The sequence below is a fragment of the Salmo salar genome, chromosome ssa16 (genome assembly GCF_905237065.1).
Source record: "Salmo salar chromosome ssa16, Ssal_v3.1, whole genome shotgun sequence".
In the NCBI taxonomy this organism is placed as follows: Eukaryota; Metazoa; Chordata; class Actinopteri; order Salmoniformes; family Salmonidae; genus Salmo; species Salmo salar.
In genome coordinates this window covers 81,986,855-82,004,385 of record NC_059457.1, presented here as the reverse complement: position 1 = coordinate 82,004,385, position 17,531 = coordinate 81,986,855, and the positions used below count along the sequence as shown (strand labels likewise).

General features: G+C 45.6%; 1 pseudogene; it reads right to left on the bottom strand.

The window, feature by feature from the left end:
* The window catches only part of LOC106574889 (potassium voltage-gated channel subfamily H member 3-like), a 35,737-nt pseudogene extending 18,406 nt beyond the window's left edge, over positions 1–17,331 (bottom strand).
* Between the last annotated feature and the right edge of the window lie 200 nt (positions 17,332–17,531).

Genomic DNA, 17,531 nt, shown 5'->3' with positions numbered 1-17,531 from the left:
CCCTACTTATGAAATCATTGAAATAAAAAGACTGATGACCTATGCCTTAGTATTTAACAACTGTTGATTTTGACTTAGTATTCAGTGTTCATTTATCCTGTACATGCAGAGCCAGACAGCACTGTCTCTCTAGTCCCTGGAGTTGTACATGGTGCTGAAGTATGTTCTGTATGCAGACCCTGTCCATGGTGCTGAAGTATGTTCTGTATGCAGACCCTGTCCATGGTGCTGAAGTATGTGCTGTATGCAGACCCTGTCCATTTGTGCTGAAGTATGATCTTTATGCAGACCCTGTCCATGGTGCTGAAGTATGTTCTGTATGCAGACCCTGTCCATGGTGCTGAAGTATGTTCTGTATGCAGACCCTGTACATGGTGTTGAAGTATGTTCTGTATGCAGACCCTGTCCATTGTGCTGCAGTATGTTCTGTATGCAGACCCTGTCCATGGTGCTGAAGTATGTTCTGTATGCAGACCCTGTCCATGGTGCTGAACCCCATGCTCTCTATGATACCTGAATCTCACAGAGCTGTGATTATCATGTAGAGACAGACAGAGACAGAGACAGACACACACAGAGAGAGAGAGAGCGAGAGTGGTCTACTGTCTCTCCCATGTAATCTACCTTCCAATAAACCCCTCAGACACCCTGTCTGTATCTCAATTCTCTAGCCCTTTGACTAGTGTGCACTGTTCCTTGGTTTCAAATACTATTTGAAATCATTTAAAATACTTTGGCTGTGCTTGACTGAGCTTGCCAGGTGCAATGGAACCAATAGAATAGTCACAAAAGTGCAAACCCCATTCATCCGACACTCCAGCCAGGCTAAAGCAAATGCTCAAAGTAATTGAACGATTTCAAATACTATTTGAACCCATGTCTGATATCCTGGTGTCTGTGAGTCTGAAGTGATATTAAGGTACATGTAGCCTTGGGGTCATTGAGGACAGTATTGCAGACACACACACACACACACACACACACACACACACACACACACACACACACAGAACCAGCTAACTGACAGACAGAGGACCAGCTAACTGACAGACAGAGGACCAGCTAACTGACAGACAGAGGACCAGCTAACTGACAGACAGAGGACCAGCTAACTGACAGACAGAGGACCAGCTAACTGACAGACAGAGGGCCAGCTAACTGACAGACAGAGGACCAGCTAATGGAGAGACAGAGGACCAGCTAACTGACAGACAGAGGACCAGCTAATGGAGAGACAGAGGACCAGCTAACTGACAGACAGAGGACCAGCTAACTGACAGACAGAGGACCAGCTAACTGACAGACAGAGGACCAGCTAACTGACAGACAGAGGACCAGCTAACTGACAGACAGAGGACCAGCTAACTGACAGACAGAGGACCAGCTAATGGAGAGACAGAGGACCAGCTAACTGACAGACAGAGGACCAGCTAACTGACAGAGGACCAGCTAACTGACAGACAGAGGACCAGCTAACTGACAGACAGAGGACCAGCTAACTGACAGACAGAGGACCAGCTAACTGACAGACAGAGGACCAGCTAACTGACAGACAGAGGACCAGCTAACTGACAGACAGAGGACCAGCTAACTGACAGACAGAGGACCAGCTAACTGACAGACAGAGGACCAGCTAACTGACAGACAGAGGACCAGCTAACTGACAGACAGAGGACAAGTCAATATTGAATGAGAGAGAAACAGTTCCAAGGACAAGAGAATAGAAAGGGAGAGTGGGATGGAGTGATATGTATGGAAGAGCACAAACTGATCATTGTTTGTTACAAGGTCATGTTGCTGGCTATGTGATGCTAATATATAACTGTAGAAAATAGAAAACAGCTATCCAAAGTCTTGTGGTTGGATATTGTCATTCTGGAATCAAGGCTGGAGAAACAGCTCAACACTGCTGTAGTTACCATCTGTGTCTTTACATGTATGGAGTTACCATCAAGGAGTCACTGTGTTTTTACGTGTGGAGTTACCATCAAGGAGTCACTGTGTCTTTACATGTGTGGAGTTACCATCAAGGAGTCACTGTGTCTTTACATGTGTGGAGTTACCATCAAGGAGTCACTGTGTTTTTACATGTGTGGAGTTACCATCAAGGAGTCACGGTGTCTTTACATGTGTGGAGTTACCATCAAGGAGTCACTGTGTCTTTACATGTGTGGAGTTACCATCAAGGAGTCACTGTGTCTTTACATGTGTGGAGTTACCATCAAGGAGTCACGGTGTCTTTACATGTGTGGAGTTACCATCAAGGAGTCACTGTGTCTTTACATGTGTGGAGTTACCATCAAGGAGTCACTGTGTCTTTACATGTATGGAGTTACCATCAAGGAGTCACTGTGTCTTTACATGTGTGGAGTTACCATCAAGGAGTCACTGTGTCTTTACATGTATGGAGTTACCATCAAGGAGTCACTGTGTCTTTACATGTGTGGAGTTACCATTAAGGAGTCACTGTGTTTTTACATGTGTGGAGTTACCATCAAGGAGTCACGGTGTCTTTACATGTGTGGAGTTACCATCAAGGAGTCACTGTGTCTTTACATGTGTGGAGTTACCATCAAGGAGTCACGGTGTCTTTACATGTGTGGAGTTACCATCAAGGAGTCACTGTGTCTTTACATGTGTGGAGTTACCATCAAGGAGTCACTGTGTCTTTACATGTGTGGAGTTACCATCAAGGAGTCACTGTGTCTTTACATGTGTGGAGTTACCATCAAGGAGTCACTGTGTCTTTACATGTATGGAGTTACCATCAAGGAGTCACGGTGTCTTTACATGTGTGGAGTTACCATCAAGGAGTCACTGTGTCTTTACATGTGTGGAGTTACCATCAAGGAGTCACTGTGTCTTTACATGTGTGGAGTTACCATCAAGGAGTCACTGTGTCTTTACATGTGTGGAGTTACCATCAAGGAGTCACTGTGTCTTTACATGTGTGGAGTTACCATCAAGGAGTCACTGTGTCTTTGCATGTGTGGGAAGTTACTAACTATCCAATGTCCCAATAGCTCTTCATTATCATTGAACTCATAACTCAATAAAATACCATTTAATAGGGATTTAGTGTGTGCGTGCATGTGTGTGTGAGTGTGTGTGTTTATTTTGTTGCCAGGTTTACTCACCATTATCCCAGGAGCTCAGGCTGTTGCTCTCGATCTCCTTGCGTCCGATGAAGTACCAGACGCAGGCCATCCAGTGGGCCAGCAGGGCGAAAGTAGACATGAGCAGGGTGAGAACCACGGCGCTGTACTCAGAGTAACGCTCCAGCTTCTGGAGCAGCCTCAGGAGACGGAGTAACCGCACTGTCTTCAGCAGGTGGACCCCAAAGTACTGCACAGGGGAAGAGGAGGGGAGGGAGGGGACATGAAAGCAGAGGTCAGTGGTCATTGGTATTGACAGACTGTGTGTGATGTGTGTGTGTGTGTGCATAGGTGTGTGTGTGTTCTTGAAAGTTGGAAAGTTTGACAGTTGAGTGATGCCTTTAAGGTGTTGTTCTGAGAAATGTTCTTGGTTCGGGGATCGATGAGACAGCAGGAGGCTGGTATTGATACATCACTGGACACCATTAAAGCCTGGGGAGACTCGGTATGACTGACGGCTCAATACGTCTCACACAAACATGACCTATACTCACACACAGACAGACACACCCCAGTCCCTGGCTGGCTGCACCCCCATGTCTCTATGAAGCCCTTTGGCCAAAGAACAAAGTGATCAGTCACCATTCTGCGTGTGTGTTTCTATGTACAGTACCAGTAAAATGTTTGGACACACCTACTCATTCAAGTGTTTTTCTTTATTTTTACAATTTTCTACATTGTAGAATAATAGTGAAGACATCCAAACTATGAAATAGCACATATGGAATCATGTAGTAACCAAAAAAGGGTTAAACAAATCAAAATATATTTTATATTTGAGATTCTTCAAATAGCCACCCTTTGCCTTGATGGCAGCTTTGCACACTCTTGGCATTCTCTCAACCAGCTTCATGAGGTAGTCACCTGGAATGCATTCCAATTAACAGGTGTGTCTTGTTAAAAGTTAATTTGTGGAATTTATTTCCTTCTTAATGCGTTTGAGCAAATCAGTTGTTTTGTGACAAGGTAGGGGGGTATACAGAAGATAGCCCTATTGGGTAAAAGACCAAGTCCATATTATGGCAAGAACAGCTCAAATAAGCAAAGAGAAATGACAGTCCATCATTACTTTAAGACATGAAGGTCAGTCAATGCGGAAAATGTCAAGAACTTTTAAAGTTTCTTCAAGTGATGTTGCAAAAACCATCAAGCGCTATGATGAAACTGGCTCTCATGTGGACCGCCACAGGAAAGGAAGACCCAGAGTTCCCTCTGCTGCAGAGGATAAGTTTCATTAGAACCTCAGATTGTAGCCCAAATAAATTCTTCACAGAGTTCAAGTAACAGACACATCTCAACATCAACTGTTCAGAGGAGACTGCGTGAATCGGGCTTTCATGGTCGAATTGCTGCAAAGAAACCACTACTAAAGGACACCAATAAGAAGAAGAGACTTGCTTGGGCCAAACAACACAAGCAATGAACATTAGACCAATGGAAATCTGTCCTTTGGTCTCATGAGTCCAAATTTGAGAATTTTGGTTCAATCCGCCGTGTCTTTTTGAGATGCAGTGTAGGTGACCGGATGATCTCCCCATGTGCATTTCCCACTGTGAAGCATGGAGGAGGAGATGTGATGGTGTGGGGGTGCTTTGCTGGTGACACTGTCTGTGATTTATTTAGAATTCAAGGCACACTTAACCAGCATGGCTAACACAGCATTCTGCAGCGATACGCTATCCCATCTGGTTTGCGCATAGTCGGACTATCATTTGTTTTTCAATAGGACAATGACACAAAAAACACCTCCAGGCTGTGTAAGGGCTATTTGAGTGATGAAGTGCTGCATCAGATGACCTGGCCTCCACAATCACCTGATCTCAACCCAATTGAGATGGTTTGGGATGAGTTGGACCACAGAGTGAAGGAAAAGAAGCCAACAAGTGCTCAGCATATGTGGGAACTCCTTCAAGACTGTTGGAAAAGCATTCCTTATTAAGCTGTTTGAGAGAAGGCCGAGAGTGTGCAAAGCTGTCATCAAGTGAAAAGGGTGGCTCCTTTGAATAATCTAAAAAATATTTTAATTTGTTTAACACTTTTTTGGTTACTACATGGTTTCATATGTGTTATTTCATCGTTTTGACGTCTTCACTATTATTCTAAAATGTAGAAAATAGTAAAAATAAAGAAAAACCCTTGAATGAGTAGGTTTGTCCAAACTTTTGACTGGTACTGTATGTGTGTGTGTGTAAAGTATGTGTGCTTGTGTATGTATGTGTCTTCACATATGTCTGTGCATGCCTGCGTTGCGTGAACGTGCCGCACACCCACCACGCTGATATTGAAGGCGTAGAGCAGGTCAAAGGGCAGGGCGGCGATCAGGTCAACAAACAGCCAGGAGGTGGCGTAGTGTACAAAGATAGAGCGGGCTTCATAAACCACCTGACCAGTTGTACTCACATAGGTGGTGCGGAAGTTAAGTGCAATGTCTGTCACAGAAAACACATGGTGAGATAGAATAGGACAAAGGGGACATTTGATTGGACCAGCCAACACATAGAACACCAATAAATACCCAATAAAACCACAACAGAGGACACACAGACAGCAGTTAAAAAGGATCGCTCAATCATCATTCAACCCAGCAAGCAACATTTGACATGGGACGTCATAATGATGTTGTTCCTGGTCATAAATCGGTTGTAGAGATGTCAGATTACAACCAGGTTAAGACATTTATTTTCATGTCAACATCAATATGTCTGGGAAAGACGTAGAATTTTGGCTGTTATCTTGTCAGATAAATGGGATTACAACCATTAGAAAACCAGTGGAGGCTGCTGATGGGAGGACAGCTCATAATAATGGCTGGAACGGAGTCAATGGAATGGTATCAGACACATCAAAGACGTGGTTTCCAGGTGGTTGATACCATTCCACTGACTCCATTCCAGCCATTATTATGAGCCGTTCTCCCCTCAGCAGCCTCCACTGTTGAAAACATACTTTACTGTTTTTTAAAGGGACTAGGGTTGCAAAATTCAGGTAACTCCCAAAATTCACAGCTTTCTAGAAATCCCGGCTGGAAGATTCCTGGACACGGAAAGGAATAAGCAGGAAATCCGGAATCCTTCAACCAGGACCTCTGGAAGATCTGGGAATTTGGGGAAAGTTTGCTGAATTTTGCAACCCTAAACAGGACATCAAAAAGAATGTAAACAATCAGTATACAATTTAACCATGATGTGACATTGCAACCAGTTGTGCCTGCTGGGTAACAGAGGAAGCCTTTTGGTATTTATCTTAGTTATTATAACCATAATCCCTCACAGTTAACAGTTTGTAAACAAGAGGTGGAAATATAATCAGTCTGTTTAATCAAATACAGAAGTGCTCATTGATCTCCTCAAACAATTGGCTGGATGTTAATTAGATGAGGAAGTGCCTGGGATGTGGATTAATATTGGCTGTTATGATGATCGCGACGTGAATGATGCAATTGTTTATTAAATCAATGGGTGTGGGGCCGACTGAGGGGTTGAACCCATGTCTCCAGGGCCACAAGACTTTGTTAGCCTGCTGAGATAAGGCCTAGGCATTATCTCTGGGAGCTAACGGAAGTCTTCAGGTTAATCATCGCTCCGTTACAGGTGGGGTAAAATTCTTGGGTGTGGGAGGGGTAACATTCTGAGGTGGGACAGGGGTAACCTTCTGGGGTGGGGGTGGGGTAACATTCTGGGGTGGGGGAGGGGTAACATTCTGGGGTGGGGGTGGGGGTGGGGTAACATTCTGGGGTGGGGGAGGGGTAACATTCTGGGGTGGGGTAACATTCTGGGGTGAGGGTGGGGTAACATTCTGGGGTGGGGGTGTGGGATGGGTAACATTCTGGGGTGGGGGTGGGGTAACTTTATGGGGTGGGGGGTGGGGGAGGGGTAACATTATGGGGTGGGGGTGGGGTAACATTATGGGGTGGGGGTGGGGTAACATTATGGGGTGGGGGTGGGGGAGGGGTAACATTCTGGGGTGGGGGTGGGGTAACATTATGGGGTGGGGGTGGGGTAAGATTCTGGGGTGGGGGTGAGGTAACATTCTGGGGTGGGGGTGGGGGTGGGGTAACATTCTGGGGTGGGGTGGGGGAGGGGTAACATTCTGGGGTGGGGGAGGAGTAACATTCTGGAGTGGGGGTGAGGGTGGGGTAACATTCTGGGGTGGGGGTGAGGGTGGAGTAACATTCTGGGGTTGGGGGTGAGTGAGGGGTTTTTCACTCGTACCAATGATGAACAGAATCTCCACCAAGATGTCGCTGTAACTTGGGGGGTTGCGAGCCCCAGAGCCGCCCCCCTCGTCCCGCCCCTCCACCACGGTGAAGCAAACGTTATAGGGCACGGTGATGGCCACATAGAAAGTGGCCAGGAGGATCAGCCAATCCCAGCCCGCCTTGAAGGTCCCGTAGTGTAGCAGGATGAAGCGAGACTTTGGGGTGGCAGCCACCTTGTACTCAGGGATAGGGTTGGTGGTCGCCCCAAACATACTCTGGAGAATAAAATTACACATCATAACAACATGAAGGCAAACACCAAGACAATATCATAGAGGTAAATAAAAATGATATACTGAATGAATAAAGTCCATGTGGGATCTTGAGACAGATACAAAAAGAACCGGGATTGGATGGAAGGATCTGGAGAAGACGGCCCAGAACAAAAAGAACCGGTATATGATGGAAGGATCTGGAGAAGACGGCCCAGAACAAAAAGGACCGGTATAGGATGGAAGGATCTGGAGAAGACGGCCCAGAACAAAAAGAACCGGGATAGGATGGAAGGATCTGGAGAAGACGGCCCAGAACAAAAAGAACCGGTATAGGATGGAAGGATCTGGAGAAGACGGCCCAGAACAAAAAGAACCGTTATAGGATGGAAGGATCTGGAGAAGACGGCCCAGAACAAAAATAACCGGTATAGGATGGAAGGATCTGGAGAAGACGGCCAAGAAGAAAAATAACCGGTATAGGATGGAAGGATCTGGAGAAGACGGCCCAGAACAAAAAGAACCCGTATAGGATGGAAGGATCTGGAGAAGACGGCCCAGAACAAAAAGAACCAGGATAGGATGGAAGGATCTGGAGAAGACGGCCCAGAATAAAAAGAACCGTTATAGGATGGAAGGATCTGGAGAAGACGGCCCAGAACAAAAAGAACCGGGATAGGATGGAAGGATCTGGAGAAGACGGCCCAGAACAAAAATAACCGGTATAGGATGGAAGGATCTGGAGAAGACGGCACAGAACAAAAAGAACCGGGATAGGATGGAAGGATCTGGAGAAGACGGCCGAGAACAAAAATAACCGGTATAGGATGGAAGGATCTGGAGAAGACGGCCAAGAAGAAAAATAACCGGTATAGGATGGAAGGATCTGGAGAAGACGGCCCAGAACAAAAAGAACCCGTATAGGATGGAAGGATCTGGAGAAGACGGCCCAGAACAAAAAGAACCAGGATAGGATGGAAGGATCTGGAGAAGACGGCCCAGAACAAAAAGAACCGTTATAGGATGGAAGGATCTGGAGAAGACGGCCCAGAACAAAAAGAACCGTTATAGGATGGAAGGATCTGGAGAAGACGGCCCAGAATAAAAAGAACCGTTATAGGATGGAAGGATCTGGAGAAGACGGCCCAGAACAAAAAGAACCAGGATAGGATGGAAGGATCTGGAGAAGACGGCCCAGAATAAAAAGAACCGTTATTGGATGGAAAGATCTGGAGAAGACGGCCCAGAACAAAAAGAACCGGGATAGGATGGAAGGATCTGGAGAAGACGGCCAAGAAGAAAAATAACCGGTATAGGATGGAAGGATCTGGAGAAGACGGCCCAGAACAAAAAGAACCCGTATAGGATGGAAGGATCTGGAGAAGACGGCCCAGAACAAAAAGAACCAGGATAGGATGGAAGGATCTGGAGAAGACGGCCCAGAATAAAAAGAACCGTTATAGGATGGAAGGATCTGGAGAAGACGGCCCAGAACAAAAAGAACCGTTATAGGATGGAAGGATCTGGAGAAGACGGCCCAGAATAAAAAGAACCGTTATAGGATGGAAGGATCTGGAGAAGACGGCCCAGAACAAAAAGAACCAGGATAGGATGGAAGGATCTGGAGAAGACGGCCCAGAATAAAAAGAACCGTTATTGGATGGAAAGATCTGGAGAAGACGGCCCAGAACAAAAAGAACCGGGATAGGATGGAAGGATCTGGAGAAGACGGCCCAGAATAAAAAGAACCGTTATAGGATGGAAGGATCTGGAGAAGACGGCCCAGAACAAAAAGAACCGTTATAGGATGGAAGGATCTGGAGAAGACGGCCAAGAAAAAAAATAACCGGTATAGGATGGAAGGATCTGGAGAAGACGGCACAGAACAAAAAGAACTGGGATAGGATGGAAGGATCTGGAGAAGACTGCCAAGAACAGAAAGAACCCGTATAGGATGGAAGGATCTGGACAAGACGGCGCAGAATAAAAATAACCGGTATAGGATGGAAGGATCTGGAGAAGACGGCCCAGAACAAAAATAACCGGTATAAGATTGAAGGATCTGGAGAAGTGGGCCCAGAAGAAAAATAACCGGTATAGGATGGAAGGATCTGGAGAAGACGGCCCAGAACAAAAATAACCGGTATAGGATGGAAGGATCTGGAGAAGACGGCCCAGAACAAAAATAACCGGTATAGGATGGAAAGATCTGGAGAAGACGGCCCAGAACAGAGTGAGATGGACAGAAGCCCTGATGACCTCTGCTCCCAACGGAAGGATGGGCCTTTGTAATTAAGTAAGTCCATGACTGATAGAGGGTTTATCCTTACAAACAAGACTGATCCCAGAGCCATTGATTCTGTCTTAGTCACCAAACGGCCAGATAATAACCATAGGAGTTAGCTATACAGCACAAACAGATCTTGAACCACGGCTACTAACAAAAGGGTTATTATGATCCCATTCTAGCTCCAAGACGATGGCAGTTTGGAAAAAACTGATTTACTGGCACATTGAACCATATGGGGAGCCATAGTTTAAGAACTCTGTGGGTAGTGCTAAAAACAATGACGTCATTGTCTGAATTCCTACATCTTTATGCACCTTCGCCATTGAAATGTTGAGGAAGTGATTAGCCATAGGAGTGGTGGTTTGATGTTTATAGGTGCTTATATGGGCTGTATTGGACAATATAAGAGTGATGATAGGTTGAGATATGGCCTGTATTGGACAATATAAGAGTGTTGATAGGATGAGATATGGGATGTATTGGACAATATAAGAGTGATGATAGGATGAGATATCGGCTGTATTGGACAATATAAGAGTGTTGATAGGTTGAGATATGGGATGTATTGGACAATATAAGAGTGTTGATAGGATGAGATATGGGATGTATTGGACAATATAAGAGTGTTGATAGGATGAGATATGGGATGTATTGGACAATATAAGAGTGATGATAGGTTGAGATATGGGATGTATTGGAGAATATAAGAGTGATGATAGGATGGGATATGGGATGTATTGGAGAATATAAGAGGATGACGTGAGATGTATTGGGCAAACATGTTGCTAACTGGTTGATATTGGGACGTGTCGTGCGACGCAGAGCTCTAACAGACCCCCCATAATGCATCACTCTTTACAGTCCTATAATGTAATATATAATTCCAGTAGCTAACTGCAAAGATTTTTTTCTGTAATTGTCCATCCATGTGTTACAGTGTACTCACATTGTTGATCTTGAGCTTGCTCTTGTCCTGTTTCTGCAAGTGGCCAGACAACTGGTAGAGTACGGCCCGGCTACGCCGGCGGTTGTTGTCAAAGCCTGGGGGACGGGTGATCTTGTGCACCTCCAGACCTGTCTCCTCGTCTGGGGACAGGCAGGCCGAAGGGTGGGAGTGGAGGGAGACAAGATTCTTTTGATGTACTGTAACTAGCTTATTCATTGTTCATCAGGTAACTGCCAATGTATCTCTCTCCCTCTCCCTCCAACCCCTCTCTCCCATTTTCCCTTCAACTGAACCTCCCTCCCTCCCTCACCAGTGTCTGAGTCTTGTCCATGGTCCCCCTGGTCCTTCTGGTCCTTCTTGGTCTCCGTGATGTCCTTGTGGGAGACCAGGAACAGCACCACCTCCCCCTTCTCATTCTTGATGGGCACTATGTCCAGCAGACACCAGAACTGGTCTCCTGAGATACGGACAGACACACAGACAACCACAGGTCAGAGATAAGGAAAACATATAGGCTCTGTCTCAATGGCCTTGATCATCTGTCCTCTCCTTCATCTGCAATTATCTGAAAGAACTGACCAAGTGAAAACTAGACTAATGATTATGATGAAGGGGAAGAGATGCATTTGAGAAAGAGCCATAGAAACCCCTTGAGGGACCTGTGGAGGAAGTCTTACCAGACCACTGACTAATCTCTGTCAACTAGAACCAAGATGGTTCCCTTCCTTACCCCCCTTCTTGTACAGGATGCACTCAGTCTTAAATTCCTGCCGCTCGTCCAGAGCCTTTTGGATCTGAGTGGTTAGGCTCTCGCTGGTGTCCGAGCCGTACAGGAAGTGACACCTGCAGCTCTTTTGCATCAGCTCACCGCGGGCGAAGCCGGTCAGCTCGCAGAAGCCGTCCGAGCAGTAGACGATGGGGTAGAGCGACTGCACCTGGGCGTTACCCAGGACAAAGTTACTGTCTGAGAGAGAGAGAGAGAGAGAGAGAGAGAGAGAGAGAGAGAGAGAGAGAGAGAGAGAGAGAGAGAGAGAGAGAGAGAGAGAGAGAGAGAGAGAGAGAGAGAGAGAGAGAAAGATAGACGGGACGAGTTTCAAATGCTATTTGGGATAAAGAACATCAAAGAGACCTCCTTTGAACTTTGTATAAAAGTTGAATCATATTTTTCTCTGGATTACTTGCAAGACTTTGACTGAGTCTTTGTGATGGTAAGGGCGATGAGGGTGTTTTTGCCCCAAGCCGGGTCTCTGGCTGAGTATGACAGGGGGAACGAAAGAGCAAACCTAACAAATCCCATAGCTTGGCTTAAATTAAGGGCATCAGGGGCCAAAGGCAACAAACAGAACTGTGTTAATTCATGCATGAATGAAGTCAAGACATCAATTACATATAAATGCAGTTTCTGTTTGAGTCAAGGGTGGTAGGGGGATTTGAGTGGCTCTGCCTTGCGCTTGACGGAGATACGCCCTCTTGAATATTTCTATGGGTAATTTAGTTGTTTGATTAGAAGGCTTTATGGGCTCTACAGGAGAACAATTTACTCTGCAGGAGATGATTGAGTCCTTTACAGAAATAGGTCTGTAGGACTGGGGCACTCACTGTGAAGAATGTGTATAATATAGGGAGGGAGGGAGGGAGGGAGGAGAGGGAGGGAGAGGGAGGGAGGGAGGGAGGGAGGGAGGGAGGGAGGGAGGGAAAGAAAGAAATGGCCAAAAATGTAATGTTTTTAATCCCTGATGGGGATTGCTGCACAGCTGTGGTTCCCATCTCATCTCATCCATACTCAATGACTACCCCACCTCAGTAACCATGACAACATGTGATCCTAGACATGTCCATACTCAATGAGATGGACAGGACGCTGCAAGATAATCTGCTATAATCCATTCCTATCTCTGCACATGAATGGATTATCACAGATTATTTATGTGGTATCCATCTCATTTGCCTTGGACTTGAACACCAAGACCTAGAGATCTGTCAATCCAGGAGCCACCAACAGTAAGGTATCACAGGAAGAGAGGAGAGGAAGAGACTGTGCTGTGCTTATAGACAGCCATTCAGAAGCCCTGGTACACTGAGGCACGTGGCTCCTGATTTGATGTCAATGGATGGGATCATTATGCTTGATATTACAATGTTGCATCATCCAGGAGTTGGAAGCATGAGAGCGAGAGAGGGAGATGACATAAAGAATATATAGAGGTCCTGGATGGCAGGGAGCTCGGCCCCAGGGATGTACTGGGCTGTCCACACCACCCACTGTAGCGCTTTGCGGCTGAAGGCGGTGCATTTGCCATACCAAGCGGTGATGCAGCCAGTCAAGATGCTCTTGATGGTGCAGCTGTAGAACTTTTTGAGGATCCGAGGGCCCATGCCAAATCTTTTCAGCCTCCTGAGGAGGAAGAGGAGCTATCGTGCCCTCTTCACGACTGTGCGGGTGTGACTGGACCATGTAACGTCCTTAGTGATGTGTACGCCAAGGAACTTGAAGCTCTCGACCCGCTCCAGGCTTTGTCAATGTGGATGGGGGTGTGCTCTCCCCTCTTTCTCTTGTAGTCTACGATCAGCTCCTTGGTCTTACAGATGTTGAGGGACAGATTGTTGTCCTAGCACCACACTGACAGGTCTCTGAGTCTCTCTGTCTTACTCTCTCACACTCACTCTCTCCCTCGCTCTCCCTCTCTCTCCCTCTTATTCTGTTTTATCTCGCTGAGACAAACACAAACACAAACACACACACAGCCTCCTGGCTGCACATGTGAGGAATAGCAAGTACAACTTCAACCCTTCCCCAGCATGTGCAGTGTTGTGGAAAGCTGTCTCAGTGCTGCCATTACACTGGGCTTTGAAACGGTCCTGAGACTGTCTCAGTGCTGCCATTACACTGGGCTTTGAAACGGTCCTGAGACTGTCTCAGTGCTGCCATTACACTGGGCTTTGAAACGGTCCTGAGACTGTCTCAGTGCTGCCATTACACTGGGCTTTGAAACGGTCCTGAGACTGTCTCAGTGCTGCCATTACACTGGGCTTTGAAACGGTCCTGAGACTGTCTCAGTGCTGCCATTACACTGGGCTTTGAAACGGTCCTGAGACTGTCTCAGTGCTGCCATTACACTGGGCTTTGAAACGGTCCTGAGACTGTCTCAGTGCTGCCATTACACTGGGCTTTGAAACGGTCCTGAGACTGTCTCAGTGCTGCCATTACACTGGGCTTTGAAACGGTCCTGAGACTGTCTCAGTGCTGCCATTACACTGGGCTTTGAAACGGTCCTGAGACTGTCTCAGTGCTGCCATTACACTGGGCTTTGAAACGGTCCTGAGACTGTCTCAGTGCTGCCATTACACTGGGCTTTGAAACGGTCCTGAGACTGTCTCAGTGCTGCCATTACACTGGGCTTTGAAACGGTCCTGAGACTGTCTCAGTGCTGCCATTACACTGGGCTTTGAAACGGTCCTGAGACTGTCTCAGTGCTGCCATTACACTGGGCTTTGAAACCGTCCTGAGACTGTCTCAGTGCTGCCATTACGCTGGGCTTTGAAACCGTCCTGAGACTGTCATATTATGTCAGCACCTACCTACACCACCACCTCACCTGTCACACACTAATCACCCATAGACCAAAGGCCACACTTTGACACAAAGGAGTTATGGGAAATCAATCTCTCAATCTCACTGTTAGGCTGCTATATGGAGTTGATGGTGATGTTACCATGCCGTCATATAAGAGACTGCAAGGGAGGGGTACATATAGACACACACACACACACACACATACACACACACGCACACACAGACGCACACACACACCCTGTAATATTATGGAGTTTGAAAGCCATGGGGAAATCCAATGCACTCGACTTTGCTAATTAATTTACTGCAGTGGGCTAAACCAGGGTCACACAGAGTGTTTCTTGGTAGTCTTAAACACATCTACTTTGAAACAAAAGTATCCACCTCACACACATGGTTATGGGCTTAAAAATAGAAGACACCTTTACCATGTCACATATAGAGTTGAAATGTATTACATTTTGAGTTTGAGTTACAATATTACACTTTATATACACCACAGAAGACTGAAATATAACAAAACCATTTAACATAGAAACACCGTATTTCAGTCGTTTATAAAAAACAAACATTTATTGAATAATTATGAAATTATGAATAATGTGAATAATATTCCACCCATGAGGCCACTAGAGGGCGATTTGGTCACCTGACTGCAAGACAGGGCTACCTGGGAGACTGCATATCCCAGGTGATCTATCTTCAATACACCGCTAGTTCAGCTAGTCATCTATATGAATAGTTTTGGTAAGACACATTTATATGAGGATTAAGAGGATCTTGCCTCCTGGGATGTAATATATGGCCCTGTAGAACCAGGGGCGGAAATCCCGGGGGGGACGGGGGGGGACACGACCCCCCCATCCTGGGAAAAATATGATTTGTCCCCCCCAATATATCACTGAAACATAACTATGTAATTTAAATAATATTAATAATACGCAATGAAAGCAATTGTGCTGATTATAGACACTTAATAACGCGTTTTTAAGTTTCAAAAGATTGCGACCCCCCCCACCCTTTGCCTCACAATGGTTTGATCCACTGCCAGTTCCTTAGTTGGCAAGGTAACAGAGGGGTCGTATCTACTGTCTGAAAGGCACTCAATGAACGTAACTGACGTGAGGTTAATCCAGTCAATCGTGCACACACACTAGCTGAATATGCAGAGCTAGCGCGCAAATATTAACTATTAAGCTAGCTAGTACCTATTCCATTTATGTGGCCTCGTCAAAGATGGAATCTTTGCTATCGTCAATTTATTCCAAGATCAGCATGCAGATGATGTAAATTAGTGCTTCAAAGTCCCTGTGATAAGGTTAGCGATAAACTGAAGTCCAAACTGAACAGAACTACACTCTCTTCTACCATTGTCTTAAATATATTTAATGGTCTCGTTACAAAAGCTAAATTGTCGCAAGGCAACTTTTATTTATTTATTTTATTTCACCTTTATTTAACCCGGGTAGCAAAGATTATAGAAAACACCACTGAAACGGAATTGGTGCTCGCCAGCTTTGCAAATTCAGCTATTGTTGGAAGCCAGCCAATATGAAACAAACTATTAAAATTACAAAAGGTTGCAGCATATGTTTTGTAAATGGTGAACTCATACAGCTGTCAACTCTTGTCATTTTAATCCGTTTCACATTTGCTAGCTACCTTTTAGATCGAAGCCCAAATAGAATGATAAAAGATAAGATGATAGAAGCCCATCTCCTACTGTAAATAACCTACACACTGTGTGTGTGTGTAGCCAGCCAGCCAGCCAGGTAGAAAAATGGCAGAAAAATAAAAGACGGACATCAGAGTATTTTTCAGTACACCAAAACGCAAAGTAAGAACCCTAGTAGCCTAATATCTCAAAGACTAGTTGATAAAATGTTCATAAGAAAGAAATGAAATTCTAATGGAAATGTTTCACAATGATGTCATTAGGCAGAGCAGGCAACAGATGGCACACAGACAGCAGAGTTGGGGACAGATATGCAGGGACAGACTGGCAGAGACAGGGAGTCTCAGGTAAGTTTGTTGAGTCTTTGTTTTGCAACATTATGAAAGGTTCTCCATTTTTTTTACTTGTAAAATAGGAACATAATTGGAAAATGCCATGGATACCCCCACTCTCAACTTAAACTGGTGACTGAACTAAGGCAATGGTATTGCTGTTGTGATTAGTTGTGTAGTTTTGGGTACCGGTAGTTAGGAGTACGGCAAACACCTTATTTCTTTGGTTCCTCAATATACATTTACCATATTACAATGTAGGCTATGTGTTACAGCACTACTTTTGGTGTCCCCCTCAGGAATTGCTCTTGAGAAAATTTCATGTAATTGTCCCCTCCAAAGTTGATATCAGATTTTCGCCCCTGTGTAGAACTACAGTCATGTCAAATGAACATCGAAAAACGTCTAACTATGTGAATTAAGGAGAGCCCTGTCCTAGATAAACATCAACGCATCAGAACACCTCAGGTCCTTGAGACACGTTCTTATAATATAATGCTACATAAGGGTTGCATATTCTTATTTTATTTTTTTTACAATAAAATGTGTTTGAAAACATTTCCTAGACTTTACGCGCATAGCGTTTTGTGGGTATGCGCGTCACCTAGCTAAAAAGGCGCACGTGGAGTGGTTACTTACGGGTCCCATCAAAACGGTTTGCAATTGTGTCTAGGAAGGTGTTCTGTGGCGCCAGACGACCCCTCGTCGCTGGCGTCCTAGACCGTTGAGACCCTCTCCGGTCTCGGCGATTCGAGGCATCGGTCTCCGCTGCGACGAAACCGGGCAAAAATCTGGAAGCCCCAGGCGCGCCTCCGAGCCCCTGTAGGAGCGCGCCGATCCGAGATCCTCGGGGCTCCACTTTTAGACCGCGGGGTTGACCACTCAAATGGTCATAAACAAAGAGAAGATGGAAAGTAAAATCCGGTTGTTGTGGGTGGTTGAGAAATGATGAATGGTAGGCAATGCTTTGACTACATTTGTGAACTGGAACACACGAGGAATGTTAACGGCTGCAACGTGCGCATCGTGTTACATACCTAGCCTAGGGAGGCTTCTCTCTCTCTCTCTCTCTCTCTCTCTCTCTCTCTC